This window comes from Micromys minutus, assembly GCF_963924665.1.
Source record: "Micromys minutus genome assembly, chromosome: 20".
NCBI lineage: Eukaryota > Metazoa > Chordata > Mammalia > Rodentia > Muridae > Micromys > Micromys minutus.
In genome coordinates, this window is record NC_137955.1 from 44,193,917 (window position 1) to 44,211,147 (window position 17,231).

The 17,231-nt window shown below is 38.7% G+C and overlaps 1 pseudogene across 1 annotated transcript; it reads left to right on the forward strand.

The window, feature by feature from the left end:
• The first annotated feature begins 10,339 nt into the window (after positions 1–10,339).
• LOC308433765 (protein FAM50A-like) lies at positions 10,340–11,360 on the forward strand (annotated as a pseudogene). Its single transcript has one exon. The product of its transcript is annotated as a protein FAM50A-like (transcript).
• Positions 11,361–17,231: the final 5,871 nt, after the last annotated feature.

A 17,231-nucleotide genomic window follows, 5' to 3' on the forward strand; every position in this document is an offset into this window, starting at 1 on the left:
GCTAGGGTGTTGGTGTCTTAGAAAATGCCACTGCTCTAAGGACAGATTGGCTAGGTTTGAGCCAGTTCTTTACAAGGGAACAGGGAGGGGTTTACATTGTTACTCTATATCACTAAAAGGAGCACGGTCTTCATGTTAGAAACTACCAACTAGGAAAATGTTTGTGTTAAATACATAGTACTTTGCACTTGCCAAAACAAAATGGTTGATCTTTGCGTGTGTGTGAGTATGTGTGTGTGTGTGCACACGTGCTCTATTTTTTAATTAAACAATTTTCTTTAAAAAATAAAACAGAGATAAATGTACAGATTTTAAAAGAATTTTTGCATAAAGCTACATGAATATATTTTTGTCAGTACTTGATTTTTTTTAAAGGTTTGATAGTATGCATTGAAAACTTACTAGTTACAATGAGCATAAAGTACATATAAAGTAAAACGCAACATAGAAATAGTTTACCTGGTGTGTAAACATTAAACATAATGATTTTTAAATACCAAGGATTGCCACAAGGCTGCATTCCTAGCTCTTGAATTATTAATGTTTTAAGGTCTAGGTATACCATACTCTGAGAGAGTTCTATACACTTATTTTTTTTTTCCCAAGAAGGACTGAGACTTCCACTTCTTTGCCTTCCTTCTTTTTGAGCTTCATATGGTCTGTGAGTTGTTTCCTGGATATTCAGAGCTTTCTGGGGCTAGTATCCAATTATCAGTGATTGCATATTATGTCTGTTCTTTTGTGACTGGGTTATCTCACTAAGGATAATATTCTATAGTTCCATTTTAAAGTTACACAATTAATCATGATGATTTTTTGATGAAACTGCTGGAACAGATCTAAGAAAAATTTTTAATTACCCCCAACACTTGGACAAAGAGTAATATTTCTTACAACAGTTATTGAATGGTCAGATGTTAATCTGTTTACTTTTGCTATCTCAAAACCTGAAAGAAAGTTCTCCTAAAAACAATAGTGATTATGTCTGGTGCTGTGATGAAGGGACATGAATGACAGATGGCAATTTTTACAGCATCATTTTAATCTTGCAAAACATAACATTTTATAATTTAATTTTCAACTTGAGTTCCATTCTACATGATAACCAAAAATGATCTGTTCGGTTCCAGAAAAATTTGGTAAATTGAATTTTTCTCCAATTTATGTAAGGACTGTTGAAACTCATTGTGTTGGAAGTGAAAACTGAATACCTCCAGCACAGCACTTCTCTGTGTCTCTCTTGAGTTCTTGCCAATATTTAAGTGTCTGCACCCTGACCACTGGCTGAACCCTTCCTATCATGCCTCGCTTCAGTCTTCTGAGATCCTGCACCATAGTTTTGTGCAAGTTGGGAAATTCTACTTCTAGAAGACATCCACATTTGCCTCTAAATCACAGCTGTGCAACAGAGGCTTAGAACCTGCTGCTCCTACTACCTCTTCCAGAATCACAAATGATCTCTTCCTGTGTGACACACTCCATTGAAGCTTGTTTCATGGGACTAGTCCCTTTTCAGAAATTTGTGATTAAGTCGATTTCCAGTTTCTCTCTCTCTCTCTCTCTCTCTCTCTTTTTTTTTTTTTTTTTTTTTTACAAAAAGTTTGTTTGAAATGTCCATACTCGGAACTCTCATCCCAAGTCCTTCATTTTTGTACAGTTGTACAAAGAATAAATCTGCTGCAAGTTTCCAAAGCACAAGGCATGAGGTGCATTGAAATGGTCTGCATTATTTCTTCTCCCCGTCTCTTAATTGTATTGTTCAGTGTTTAATGTATGTGCATATTAAATTATATGTGTTATATATTTATGTATTCTTCTACATAATTTACAGATATATATATATTTATGCTTAGATATAGAAACACAAAATTTACTTTTGCAAACTTCAAACCTTATCTCAAGCAAGGAAACACTCTTTATTTAAGACCATTGTTTACCTTGTAAATAGCATATTTTGCAACTCAAAGGCTGTGATTTTTTATTTATATGTTTTGTCAAATGACATTTTAATTTTTCCAGAAACTTCTTGATCAGTTAAATTACTTTAGATACTTTAGACAATAATTATTTCGGTTTTGTTCTCTATAACGCTGAAGATGGGAAGAAAATTGTTACTCTACTTGCAATTTTAGAAAACGTCATCAGACTGAGGAGTTTATGGAATAATACGAGGAACATTTGGTTGGCTTCAAACAGCTAGTTGATAAGACTATCATGAATATCTCTGTTCTAACAACAGCATGATCCAGTTCCTCATAGAATGATTAAACCCAGTAGGTCACAGAAGGAAACTAAATGAAACTATAATTTTTGACAGTCAAAGAATTTAAGAGGCCAGATAGTTTGGACATTTGCAGAGAAAATACTGTTTAACAGACATGGCAAGGCCTTTGCACACATGAATTAATTAATAGCGGTGACCACACGTGCAAGACCTTCAGAAGATCATGCCAGGAAAACTCCTAGTATTGATGCAGGATGGACTTTGTATTTAAGCCCCAGCAGAGGCTCTATTGGTAGTTAATGGTTGCTGGAGAGAATTGGTTTTCCTTCAGGATTCAGCCATTGATGGGTTAGCCATGTTCAGCATCCTCCACCTTTCACATGCAGGTGGGACTAAGTGGATTCATTGATATGTAAAGAGCAAAGTAAATTGCTAGAAAAAGGTTGTCAGGGGAATAAAGATGAACTGAAGGTAGATTTTTATCAAAATCTATAATATACACATATAGATTTCTCAAAGAATATAATTTTTAAATAAAGTGATTTTTAAGGATTGCCTCTTCATTAATGTTGATAGTGATGGATATTCATATTTACATTTGCATTATAAAAAACTTAAAAGCAGTTAAAAGATGAAGGCAAAAGAATGTTAGATAATTTGTGTTGATCCTGTGCATAATCAAAGCTAATTTGTATTTTGCTCAATGCAATCTCTATTGGAGTATAAAATTCAACAAAATATAATTTAGACTTCAGCACAGTTAATTTGTACACACACACACACACACACACACACACACACACACACACACACATATATATATATATATATATATATATATATATATATATATATATATATATATATATATATACATATCCAAATAAAAAAATGAAACTAGAAAAAGAGCTGGTAGGGTAGAAGAAGGGGTTCAGTAGTAGCCCTTCAGGTGAGAAGATTTGTTGGGAGGTGTGTATGTTCAAAATACATTATACATACATGTATGTATAAGATGATCAAAGAGGAACCTTTTACAAAAGGCAAAAGATAGAATGAAGCCATTCTATCTGCCTCAGTGTACATCATGATTTCTGTTTCCTTGGAAAATGCTGAGTGAATTTTATGTAGAGCTAAGGTGGTGAACCCCTGCACATTCCCCTCCATGTGAACTGTCAGGGAGGTTTCTTCTGCCTCTGGACACTAGTTCCCTTTCCTAAGCATTTGATTTGGCAACGTTATTCTTTTTTATAGTATATATCAAGAAATTTCTTCATTTTATTTTAATTATTCCAACTTTGTAGAGTACAGATTTCTAAAGTATATCCTTATGATTTTCTGGATTTCCTCACAGTGCATTTTCTATTCTTTCTATTCTTTTTTTTTACTGGATACTTTCTTATGTACATTTCAAATGTTATCCCCTTTCTGGGTTTCCCCTCCAGAAACCCCCTATCCCATCCCCATTCCCCCATTTCTATGATGGTGTCCTCACCTACCCACCACTCCTTCCTGCCTCCACACCCAGGCATTCACCTACACTGCGATATTGAGCCTTCACAGGACCAAGAGCCTCTCCTCCCATTGGTGCCTCACAAGGCCATCCTCTGCTACATATGCAGCTAAAGCCATGGGTCCTTCCATGTGTACTCTTTGGCTGGTGGTTTAGTCCCTGGCAGCTTTCAGGTGGGGGTCTTGTTAGTTGATATTGAAACTTTACAACACAGTGCAATCTGAGGTTAGTTTGCCCTTGATTAGAGCCTTGAGAAGAGGCTCTCCATGCTTCAATAGTCACATTTAAAATTCAGGGCTCCAGGCTCTGAAGAAGACAGTATATGGTTATAGCTGGCAGGAGCTTTAAAATGACATACACTTCAAAGGTAATAGGAAAAAATGGCAGGCAATAGAGGAATTAGTGAAAAGACTTAAGAAGCTGATGGTGTCTGAAACCCCATGGGAAGAACAACAATATCAACCAACCAGACCCTAGAGCTCCCAGGGACTAAAACACCGAACAAAGAGCACACAAGGAGGGGCCCATGACTCCAGCTGCATATGTAGCAGAGGATGGCCTTGTGAGGCATCAATGGGAGGAGAGGTCCTTGGTCCTGTGAAGGCTTGATTCCCCAGTGTAGGGGATGCCAGGGTGGTGAGGTGGAAGTGGGTGGGTGGGAGGAGGAGTAGCATAATAGGACTAGGGGGAGGGAGATAGGATAGGGGAGTTCAAGAGAAGAAACCAGGAAAAGGGATAACATTTGAAATGTAAATACGTAAAATATCCAATGAAAATTTTTATTTCTATTTCCACTGTTTTTTTTCTAGTATATTTTGTTTGCCTTTCTTTGAGTCATGTGTATAATGAGGGGATTTTCATTTGGAAGATTTTAGAAGATATAGTTGGTCGGTTTTTTCCCTCAGAATTTGGTTTTAGTTATTGCAATAAGGAATTAATTTAACCACAGCTCCTAATACTTATGCAAAAATTTCTGTTTGCTTCAAGTGTTGCAGTATATTGACAATATTTATCATTGGCTGTATCATGATTTCTTCTTACAATGAACAACCATTGCTTTGTATTTACTTTGAAAAAACATTGTCCTGTGTCATAATTGCTACACAGATATAATGAACATTATAGGAGCTGACAAACTCTATTAAGCCACTGAAGACACAGGTTCTTGTTTTTTAACTATAAATAGCATTCTGTAAGATAAATCTGTCTTTTACAGTAAAAAACTGTCCAGGTTTCCATTTATTTATCTACAAACACTACACGGTAAACAAGAGGACTCATATCCAAGTGCAGTTGCTTCACAAAGCCTTGCAAATCCCCAATTCTAAACTTTGGGTTTCATCCACTAGCACTACTGGGAGCTTCCATGCTTGTAAAAGATAATTTTATGATAGTCTTCCCTGTCATTGGTCTAATTCTTTGAGAGTTTTATGGTTAGATATAATGTGAGCCTGTCATTAAGATCAGCTGAACACACACAAGAAAGAGGATGGCTGAAAAGGAAACGGAGAACCACATAGATACTGTACCACGGATGTAATATGGGATCCAAAGGCATCATTCTGCAGGACAGCTTATATCTCAATATTCAGGGCGATATGGTGCCAGGTTGGGAAGCATATATGAGTAAATGTAATATAAATCTCTTGTGGCCTTTAAACCTGTTTACCTGTGGGGATTGAGAAGCACGTTGACCATTAAACCATAGAGGTAAGAATGGGAGTGTTTATAGGGAGGATTAATGAAAGGAAAAGACCAGAGGTGGTAGCTCCACTATTCATGGAACTTTCTTACATCATGAAGAATAAGAGCTCAGAAATGGGACAGAATAATACTTCCAGTGTGAATTTCATCACAATAGGAATTTTGTCATAAGTTTCTGAAGTGTGAGCAGGACATCATTGGATATTACTTCATCCTGTAATTGAGCAATTCTTATTGGCCCCATTTTAATGAAACTTTTTAAAACTGGGAACACATATGACTAATAATTTATTGGTATATAGAATGACATTACTGACAAATGTGTTACATATGGAAGCCATGCCATTGTTTTCTATTTTCTATAATATTAGATACTTGTAAGAATATTTTTAAAACTTTTTCTACAAAATGTTAGTCAAATAATTTTTTAACCTATGATCAAAGAACGGCTATTTTTAGTGCATCTACCACAATATCTATATATCAAAAATAGTCTATTCTTTGAAGACAGGGTTTTATTTCAGGAGATAGAAGACATTTATTTTATAACAGAATACATAAAGGCACATATAAAGCATATGACTATTTGTACTTTATGCTGATTACAATGGAATTTGTTAATTTAACATTAGTTAAAATAAACATTAAGTTACTTATATTTCAAAATATCAAGTACATGATTAAAATGAACTTTTCTCCCTAACAGACATGGCACTTCGGGAGTACATGATAACACAGGCCCACTCCAGTGGATGGAGGGCCTGGCTGGGTTAGGCGCTAGCTCTCTCCAACAGCAGACACTAGGCCTTCATCTTTTGATTCCTGGACCATTCTTGTGCTTCCTTTTTTGTAAACAGCGTTAGCTGGGATATAAATACATTATCTTCAGGCTCTCTTGGCATGTACAAAGGCTTCGATGCTGGATTTCCTGTCACACTTCTTGATTCCATTTTTGTTAGAAGTAAGTTGTTCTCAGAATGTTTACTACACATATTAGTGATGATCTGCTTCATGGCTGCAAATTCCTCACGGTGATTTAGATGCTGCTCCAAATCCAATGCCATCTGGTTCTTCATCTGCAGCAGGACTGACTTTTCTTTATTTAAGTTGCTGACATCTTTCTCAAGTTGAGCTGCACACTTCACCAGTAAGTCAATCTTGGAGTCCCTCTGTCGCACAGACTCTATGAGGTATCTGTAGGGCTGCTGAGTCTGATTTTAACAGTGAATTGGCTCTCAAGACAGGGCTTTCACCTCACATCTCTAAAGATAAATTGTAATCTCACAGAAATGTCAAAGAGTCATAGACACTGCACATTATTGATGTTTACAAGGTTGAGGATTGTTTTCAAGTAATTGCAAGGTGTAGATTAGTGAGTTCTCTTGTTTTTCATTTCATTGGGCTTCTTTGGCATGCTCTATAGCTGTTTATAATATTTGCATTGACTCCATAACTGCTTTAGCATATGTTGTTCAGAGCCCTAATTCAAAGCATGTTTGACATTATAGCTGCACATGTCAGGAGACAGAAACTGAAAAAATATCAACCAGATTTGGTAGCTACCAAATCTGTTTGATTTTATTTTTAAATCTATAAAAGCTAGCCCCACACCCAAAATTTAAATGATACAGAAATGGTCATGAAACGGCCATTTACAAAAAAAAGTCACATAAGAGATGTACAATAGAAAGTACAAAACATGTTACAAAATATCCATCTTCACAGTCTGAGAGAATGACTGTGAAATTTAATCTAAGGTATTGTTTATGAAGATGTTCCGGCTGAGGCCTCAGGAATCGTCCAGCTAAAGAGTACACAGAAAGCAAAATACAATTCTATGTCTCCACTCAGAGCATCTGGCACTGGAATTGCCAGAGAAACAAAGCCCCTTTTATGCGATTGTCCAAAGTGGGGACAAAATAACAGGTCCAGTCACGCAGACCATGTATGGTGATCTTCATTCAAAGTGTGGATGGCTGGCATGTGGTAGCACCAATCAGACAGATCTCTCAAACACCAAGAAATCTGATAGTTCCTGAGAAAGAGGTTTTCAGCCAAGAAATGAATTCTTTCTTCACAACAAGTTAGAACGCTCTCACACAGAATCTCCATGCCTGAATGCCCTTTTGTGAATTATCACCTTTAAGAGAATGGCTTTTGTCACACTGAGCATGTGTGACATGCAGAAAGGAGCTGTGAAAAGATCTTTCCTAAGCTGAACGTTGGAAAATTTAATAATAACCCCAATATCATGTCATAGTATTTATTCCCTGATATTATCAAGTGTTGAGATGTTTTAAATCTTGAACTACACTCAAAGCATCAGTTCAGTGGGCAGGTTCCCAAGCTCTGGAAATGAAGGAGCAAGCTTCACAGTATATGTCTGACTTGAGTTTTGGTGACGTGCCACTTGCCTTTCTTCAAATATCGTTGTCATTATAAAACTTTCAAGACATAGAAACTCGCTTTTTAAAAGTCTCTCTGTAACACAGGCAATGTAATTTGGTCACAAAAGTACTGGTTTAGCATGCACAAAGTCCCAACAGGGCAGATACCCATATCTTTGTCCTTAAGCCTCTTAAATGGGCTCATGAGGAAATCGTCTAGGCTACAAATGGCTTGGAAATACCCCATCATAACTCCTCTGTTTGCAGCACAGGTGGGCTCCTTTTTCTCCTGCTCCATTCCGTGTGTGCAGCTTTCCTTGGTAGATGTCTCCTGGCCCTGTAAGGCTTCCTCCATGGCTCAAGGGATTGACATAATGTGTACAGAGAAGGGCTGCAGAGAAGTGTGCAAGGAAAAAATGACAGACACACGGACAAATGGACAGGAAAACTGACATCTGATGCTAAGCTCTCAGATGGAGAATTGAGGTACCTGGGAACTCAGCCTGTTTGTTGTATACAATTCAGCTGGGAGTCAGGGTTATTGTTTCATGCTGAATGAGGAAGCAGGCTTGGCTATTATTGCTAGAGGAGCCTTTGTAAAGGAGCAACCTTCTGGCTGAAAAACACTAAGAGAAGAAAGCTATAGTGGATTTTTTTTTTCTGCCCAAACTATCCACATATGCATATGGACAAGAGAAAGGCTTTGCCATCTGCCAGCTTCAGTCACAGACATTGGAGTCCTTGACGGAGCTGTGCCCGTGTCAAATAGTGCACATTCATTCAGGATGTGACTCACTCCCTACAGACCGGCATCTTCCATACCCTCAGGTCTCTGCCACAGCTGTGGCCTGATCTTTACAGATCCCTGGTCCCAGAAGCTCTCCAAATCAATGCAGCAAACTTCTGTGTACACATCAGTCATATATCTTTCCTGTTTTCAAAGCTGATACCATGTGGACTTTGCTGCCAAGTTATGCTACAAACTGCCATTTGGCCTACTTGGTCCAAAACCATTGTGAATTCTTTATGCATCCATGGCCCTAATCTACAAATTTACTTCATTTAGCAACTGGTAAGGTGTAGATAAGTCCTCATCCATCAACCCAAGTTCAAGACTTTGCCTTTAAAATACATTTATATTTTCATAAGTTAGAGAAGTTGATAGGCAGGGTATTCCCTTCAAAATATCTTTTCTATTGTCATGTTGAGGAGGATACATTTTCCCAATGAAGAAAGTAAAGTTTCTCCTTATCAACTACATATGCTCTGGTCTCTTCATTCCCCTTGTCCAAAAAACTTAACTTGTTAAAACAACTATCCTTACTGAACAACATTGTTTAAATGTTTTATGCCATGAACATTCCATGGCTCCAGGGATAGATCAGACAGAGGCAGTAAATAAATAAAGACAAGACAAGCACACACAAACAGACAAAAAGAGCTGGATGTGGGTGGATGCTCTCTGGTAGAGAATCCACAACAACCTAAAAGCTCAGTATGTCTATCATAAATGCAGTTCAACAGAGAGATGAAGCTATTACATACCACTCAACAAGGAGATGGGGTTATTACATACAGATAGAAAATGGAAGTAGGGTTTAGAGTATATTGTGGAAAGCTGAGATAGCATTCGCCATCACAAGATGGCGCTGACTTCAGTTGCGGCAGCCCGGCCCCTCCCTGTAAACAAACTGGGCGCATGTGCAAAGAGTGGCTCGAGCCAAGTCACTGCCCATCCTGGGGAGTCATGATCAGACCACTGGTGGACAGCCAATCACACAGCAACACGCCACCCTAGGGAATATAAATTGGGGTGCTTTCTCCTGCCCAGGGTTTTCCTCTTCGAGATGCAATAAAAGCTTTGCTGAGGAAGGATCCTAGTGTTCCATGTGCGTTCTTGCTGGCGAGACTGTAGCGCGGGACAGTATACAGTTGGACCAAAGAGACAGATTTAGCTAACCTTGAAAGCCGTTGTCTGTGTAAGGAAGCAATCTTTAGGTTATAAACATCCATGGACAGAAACCATGGATGAATCTATAGTAACCCCCCCACACACACACACAATTAGCATCTATACATGAGCCTTGAGGAAAGGCTTTGCTATTTTTCTTCCAGGTGGAGGATATAGCCCTTGACATGGTCAAGCTGATGTCAACAACCCACATTCATCAGGGTTTCACTCACCCAGGATTTCCTACAATTATATTTGGTCTGTTTCCCTATGGATCTGCATGAGAGCTCTGAGAATTAACCATGCCACAAGAGGAGTGCTATGCTGTCTTGACATAACTTGTCTACAGTTAAGGTAATCTATCAAGTACATTTCTCACTGCAGTGCAAGTTTTTAATACAAATAACACAGTCAGGTTCAATACCAGAATACACCATTAATGGCCTGAAATTCAGTCTTTGAAAAGGAGTCCTTGACTTGAAGCAGAAGTCAGCGTTGCTGCTGTTGTTGCTGCCGCTGTCTCCACTGAAACCACTGCCTCCGCCAAAACCGCCGCCGCCACCATGGCTCAGTACAAGGGCGCTGCAAGTGAGGTGGAACGTGCCATGCACCTAATGAAGAAGAGGGAGAAGCAGCGTGAGCAAATGGAGCAGATGAAGCAGAGGATTGCAGAGGAGAACATAATGAAATCTAACACTGACAAGAAGTTCTCTGCACACTATGATGCTGTGGAAGCAGAGCTCAGGTCCAGTACTGTGGGCCCTGTGACCCTGAATGACATGAAGGCCAAACAGGAAGCACTGGTGAAGGAGCGAGAAAAGCAGCTGGCAAAAAAGGAACAGTCAAAGGAGTTACAGCTGAAGCTAGAGAAGCTTCGAGAGAAAGAGCACAAGAAGGAGGCCAAGCGGAAGATCTCTAGCCTGTCCTTCACTTTGGAGGAAGAAGAGGAGGGAGGTGAAGAGGAGGAAGAGATGGCCATGTATGAGGAAGAACTGGAGAGGGAAGAGATCACCACAAAGAAAAAGAAATTGGGGAAGAACCCAGATGTGGATACAAGCTTCTTGCCTGACCGAGACCGGGAGGAGGAGGAGAATCGACTTCGGGAAGAACTTCGGCAGGGTTGGGAAGCCAAGAAGGAAAAAAATCAAGAGTGAAGAGATTGAAATCACCGTTAGTTACTGGGATGGCTCTGGGCACCGGCGCACAGTTAAGATGAAGAAGAGCAACACGATGCACCAGTTCCTGCAAAAAGCACTAGAGATCTTGCAGAAAGATTTCAGTGAGCTCAGGTCAGCAGGGGTGGAACAGCTCATGTACATGAAGGAGGATTTAATCATACCCCATCATCACAGCATTTATGACTTCATTGTTACCAAGGCACGAGGAAAAAGTGGACCACTCTTCAACTTCGATGTTCATGATGATGTACGAATGCTCAGTGATGCCACTGTAGAGAAGGATGAGTCACATGCAGGCAAAGTGGTGCTCAGAAGCTGGTATGAGAAGAACAAGCACATTTTTTCCGCCAGTTTCTGGGAGCCCTATGACCCAGAGAAAAAATGGGACAAATACACGATCCGGTGAGCATCCAAAAGTGGGCATGACCTTGGCTCTCCCCAGCGTGCCCCTGTGTCTCCAGGGCACTCTGGGAGGATGATAGTTCCTATTCCCTGACCTGATGTTATCATTACTGCTTTTCCCTTTTACAATAAAAAAGTCCACATACTAAAAAAAAGAAAGAAAGAAAGAAAAGGAGTCCTTGTTTCCCTCTAGAATCTCATGATCTTGGCATCTTCCATATTTGTAATTTTTCTATAGCTCTAATAAAGTTCCATGATAAAGCCAAGTTAAGGATGAAATAATGTTTTATGGCCTCTGGTTTCAAATAGAGAAATCCTTAATGGTGGTTGAGGCATGGCAGCATGGAGCTGGAACAGGAATCTGAGCAATCATTTCTTTAACCACAAGTACAAAGCATATAGCACAAACTATATGTAGGGCAAGGCTGTGGACTCTCTTAGTGACTTCTGTCTTCCCACAAGTCTACACCACCACCCTACTCAGCACCGCCCACTGCGACTAAGCCTCAAACCTTTTAAATTATGAAGGATATCACTCATTCAAACCGCAACATCCACTCTTTTGTTTCTTTCAACTATCTTACCCTCTAGCTCCCAGCAGAAAGTCCCCATAAACTCTGTTCAAGGTATTCAAGTTTTCTACCGCACAGTTCTAATGCCCCATAGGTAATGGAGGCTGGAGCAGATAGCAGATTTCTTTGCATCCATGCTGAGGGAGCAGAAATAAATGATAAAGCTCGGGTTACATTTCCTCTTTTCCTTTAGCCCAGGATCCTGGCCAAGGGAATGACAATACCCACAATGATGATGAATATTTCTACTATAATTACCATAATCTAGATGATAGTTCAGAGAAAGGTAGACAGAGGCTCATCTCTTAAGTAATCTTGTCAAAGTGATATTCAAGATGCTACTTTATAGCATAGACTGATTTTCATCATTTCACTGCAAATATTCCAGAAAGTTAAGTGAATTCTCCAATGATATATGTGTCATTCTCAAGTCTAATATTATTACTTGGCTGTATACAAACATTTCTTTGTGGGAAAGATGTTAACATGGCTCTTAACACAAACTATGAAAGGGAACAAAATCATCCTATGACACCTACAAATGCCAACAAACACTTACTTTCCATCATCTGGCATAATAATCAAACAATGATTTACCTATTTTTGTGTTATACGTTTATGAAATTCAATACTCCTTGTTTTATAATAAAGGAAAATTGTCATTTGTAGTCCCTTTTAACAAAACAAACAAAAATATATAATTTAAACTAACATGCCATATTAAATTATATTGATATTCTAATATTGCACATCTTAGCATAAATAGCCTATATATAACTAAATAACAGGATGGAGTATATGCCATATAAAACATATATAAACAATTTCTTTTCATTTATTCTATTTTTTTCCTCCCTGCCTTTGTATATGAATCAAGTTGAGTGAGAAAATATATTCCTCAGAATGTATTGTTAAAGGCCACAATGCATCCTATTGCAAAATATTCTCCAAATGACAAAAAAAGCACATTCCAAACTAATTTACTTACAGTGAAAAATATCCTTTGGTTTCCTAGGATATTTCATAAAATGTCATTTCTCAACTGATGTGTCAATTTCTTCAAAGGAAATGAATCAAGTGATAAAGCAGAAAATGCCTCCTCAGTAGTTTTGTGCAGAGTTCAGCAAGTCAGGACTATTTTTACAACTTTGGCAAAAACTAAACAGAAAGGGTTAGAGGTGTCAGAAAGGACTACACAACAATCACACTAAGTCTGAGTGTAGGTAAACCAAAGAGAGAAATGTGTCTGGGTGAATTGTGGCCAAGTCTGCCGACCACACTGAAAGTTCAAGCCAACATCTAGAAAATGTGATTTCAAAATGAATCCAAAAAAAAAAAAGTAGCAGTTGACATGTGGAGTTGTCATCCCTTTCATTTGTAAGACATGCCTAAGTACAGACATAGAGTTGTAGATGCCCAATGTTTAGGCTGCCAAATTAACCAAACCAATCACCAAGCATAAATGAAAGGACATCCAATACAAATAGGTGTTTTTAGATTCCTCTTTTTCCTGGTTCCACAGAAGCTGATGGCGGAGTCTTAAATATGTTGGCTGGTTCTTGTGTAAAAACAGACAGGTTCTCTCACACGAGGTAAAGGTAGGCTTTAGTGCCAAAATTCTAATCCAAATGGTTATCACAGAGCAGGAAGGAGAAAGAAAGCACAAGAGGATGGAGAAATGGCCCAGAAAGATGAATGGCTCAGAGTATATGCTGATCCTGCTGAGGACTGCAGCTCAGTTTCCAGTGCCCACCTATAATGGGTATCTCACAACCATCAGTGAATCAAGACTGAGAACGACCAAAAGCCCTGACCTGTATGAGCACCTGCATTATTATTCTCTCTGTCTCTCCCATCACAAACACACAAATTAAAAGTAGTTAGTTTCTGACTTGTCAAACAAAAGTCATGTCAGGCTATCACCAGGGCAGACTGCTTCTCTGCTCTAATCACACTTCAGGCTCTGGTACTTGGTTCAGCCCACTGTACAACTGCATTTCACCTTACTAAACAAGACTTAACTTGACCATAATGTCAAGGACATTTCCTCATTAACTTTGTCTCTTTGTTTGTTTGTCATGAGGTTGTACTAGAGGAGGCTCTACAGCCAACTTCTGATCTAGCCTGTTCAGTTAAAGCATCTTGGGCACTTGAGATAAAGTGTGCATTTCCCCCACTGTCTATGTCTTACAGTGGACAACCATAGCAGAAGAATCATCCATCCTGTTAATGCCTGTGACAAAACCTGTCAAGGGTTCTTTCATGCCGGTTCCCTTCCTGCCCCAACACTTTTCCTAACTGTGTCTTCAGTAGGAATTTCAAACAGGAACAGTCTCATTCTTTGTGCATTAAAGATGCTACCTCATTCTCATAGCAAGATCCAAGGAGGCATGCTGTCATCACAGGGCACTGGCATGCCCTGGATATTTGCCATATGTTAAGTTTTATCATGAGCCCTTGGAGAATCCTTCAATTGAGGCCTTATGACAGCTGCCACCCACTTATTTCATCTTAGAACTGTTAGATGTTTGTGGCTCAAACACCTGAGATGTTAGTGCAGTCTCCGAGATGGAGCAATGATGGACTAGAAGTTAGGAGAACAGGAAAAGGGCAATGACTAGGCAATAAAGATGCTAAATTTCAATGCGACTGGCTTCCTTCTCACTTTTTGACATGAGTCAAAAGCCTGGCAACTTAGACAAAGAGGCAGATTTTCATCTTAGGAAATTAGGGATCTGCAGCCTATGAACCAGTCAGACAACTTCAAGACCAGATCAGGACAGGCATACCCCAAACTGGTGGAAATATCAGTTTCTCTGTCTTTGCTCAAACTGACAGACCATAAAATGGAGAAGAGAGAACCCCTCTAAGAACCTTAAAACTCCCAGCTGTCAGTGAGAGATTAGGCTTCTGAATCTTAAGTGCCCCTCAGCTTTGTGATGGTCTTTCTCTCTCTGTGCTCGGTGTGTGTGTGTGTGTGTGTGTGTGTGTGTGTGTGTGTGTGTGTGTGTTTATTTCTAAGAAAAACCTTTCTTTACTGGGAAAACATATAAAAATACTACTACTCCCCAGTATAGGAAAATGTCAGCGAGGGAAGGTAGAAGGGGGTGGGTAGGGGCACCCCATTAGAAGCATTGGAAGGGAAGATGATATAAGGGGATTATGGAGAGGAAATCAGAAAGGGTGTTAAAATTTCAAGTGTAAATAAACTATATCCAATAAAAATTAACCTGGAAAGGATAAGTTAACAAATAAATGAACTGCAAAAAAAAAAAAAGAAAGAAAATACTACTACTACTACTACTTCTACTATTACTACTACTACTACTACTACTACTACTACTACTACTAATAATAATAATAATAATAATACCTCTCTACAAAACAAAAATATATTCTAATTTGGCAAAAATACTTGTTATGAAACGCAGTATTTTAGTGCCATGAATATAAATGAATGATGTATGATAATATTTTTACAGGTTAATTTTTTCTTACCTTGAGAGCTTTGTAGAATTATTCAAAGAGAAGATGGTTAAAATGCATATCTCAAAAAATAAAATAAAATAAAATGCATATCTCTTACTAAGAGAAAATAATTAATCACAAAATAAATATTATGTGGCAAGTATATGAGGCCATTGGATTTTTTTAATGAGTATTTTTCTTACTTTTAGGACCATTTTGTCACTATTACCTTTGCGACATAGAGACAGTTATTCACCACCAAGTCTTTGTGTAATCTTTAACCATGTGTGTATGGCTGTGTCTGTGTGTGTTTGTGGGATGGTTGTCCATGTTGTCATGAGTGTGCACATATGTGTAGGGACTGGATTTCAGCACTGAGTGTCTCCCACTGTTGCTCTTCCCCTTAGTTTCTGACTGACTCAGTTTAGGCTACAGTGGTTATGCTGCAGGGCCTTTCAATCTTCCTGTTGCACCTCCTCAGCATGGAGGTTGCAGGCACCAGACACCATGCCTCACGTGTATGTCTACAGTGTCCATAAATCTGAAGCCGGACACTCTGAGATGAACAGCAAGCACCCTACCAACTGGCTGAGCTCCTCGGCCCATCTTACTGAAATATATTTTGATAGGTTTCAAAAGGAAATGATGCACTGTGTGTGACACTGAGATATAACCAAGGGGATAACTTTATGTACAACTGAAGCCAAGTTTATTAGTGAACAACAACAGGAAAATTGCCAGTCAGTCACAATCACAAAGTGTTTAGTGCCATAAGAACCCATGAACACCAATACTGAAAGATTTCCTAAAGTAGTTAGGAAACTAGAATACACATAAGCTATAAACATATGTGTAGCTTAAGAAGTTCGGAATGTCTAAGAGACCTAGTTTGTCATGTGTATACTAAAGCATGAATTTCACCCACCGCTGCCAAGTAAGACAGCAGTGCACCAAAGTTACTAGCGTGATTAACAGCACAAAGCAGCTCTGAGTGTGTAAATCAATGAAAACTGCCTTATGGATCTAAGAGGAGAATTAATGGTTCACAGGTTTTTAAATAATCTATTTGCAAAATGCACCACTATATAGCTTCACAACTCTCCCCATAAAGAAATGAGTGCACACATCTACACTACAACTTATTTTGCATGAACTCAACACTCACAGTGTCATACCATAACTACTATTACACCATAACTCTGCTCATTGTGAATGGAATAGGGTAGGACAATAATGAGCAAAAATTATGGACACAAAGAGAAACATAAAATACCTTAAATGTGTTTCCCGGATGAATTCAGACATGGGTATATAAAATATATGTGTCAAGTAAGAGTTAATACAGGACACATAAAAAAGAATGACTTTGGTAACATGTAAGTTTATTTGCCTGTGTTTGAATATGTGCTGCCTAGTTTTATGTCACCTTGACAAAAGGTAGAGTCATTTGTGGAAAGGCCTCAATCAAAAAATGCCTCCATATTTGCCAGCAGGCAAATCTATAGATTACTTTTACTTATCGAGTGATATAGGAGAAAGCCTGGCCTATTTCAGATGCTCCTAGGATATATAAGAAAATGGTTCAGAAAGGCATGGCAAGTAAGCCAATAGCCAGTGTCCTTCCATGGCCTCTGCTTCAGTTCTGCCTCCATGTTGCTGCCATGGGCTCTTTCTGGACTCCCCCCAGTTACCTGAAGATGTAAGCAAATAAATCTTCACGTCCCCAAGTTGCATTTGACCAAGGAATTTTTTTTTAATCACAGAAATAGAAACCCTAATTAAGAATTAAGAAAACATACTAGACATATACATATTTACTTAATTCTATGATTCAA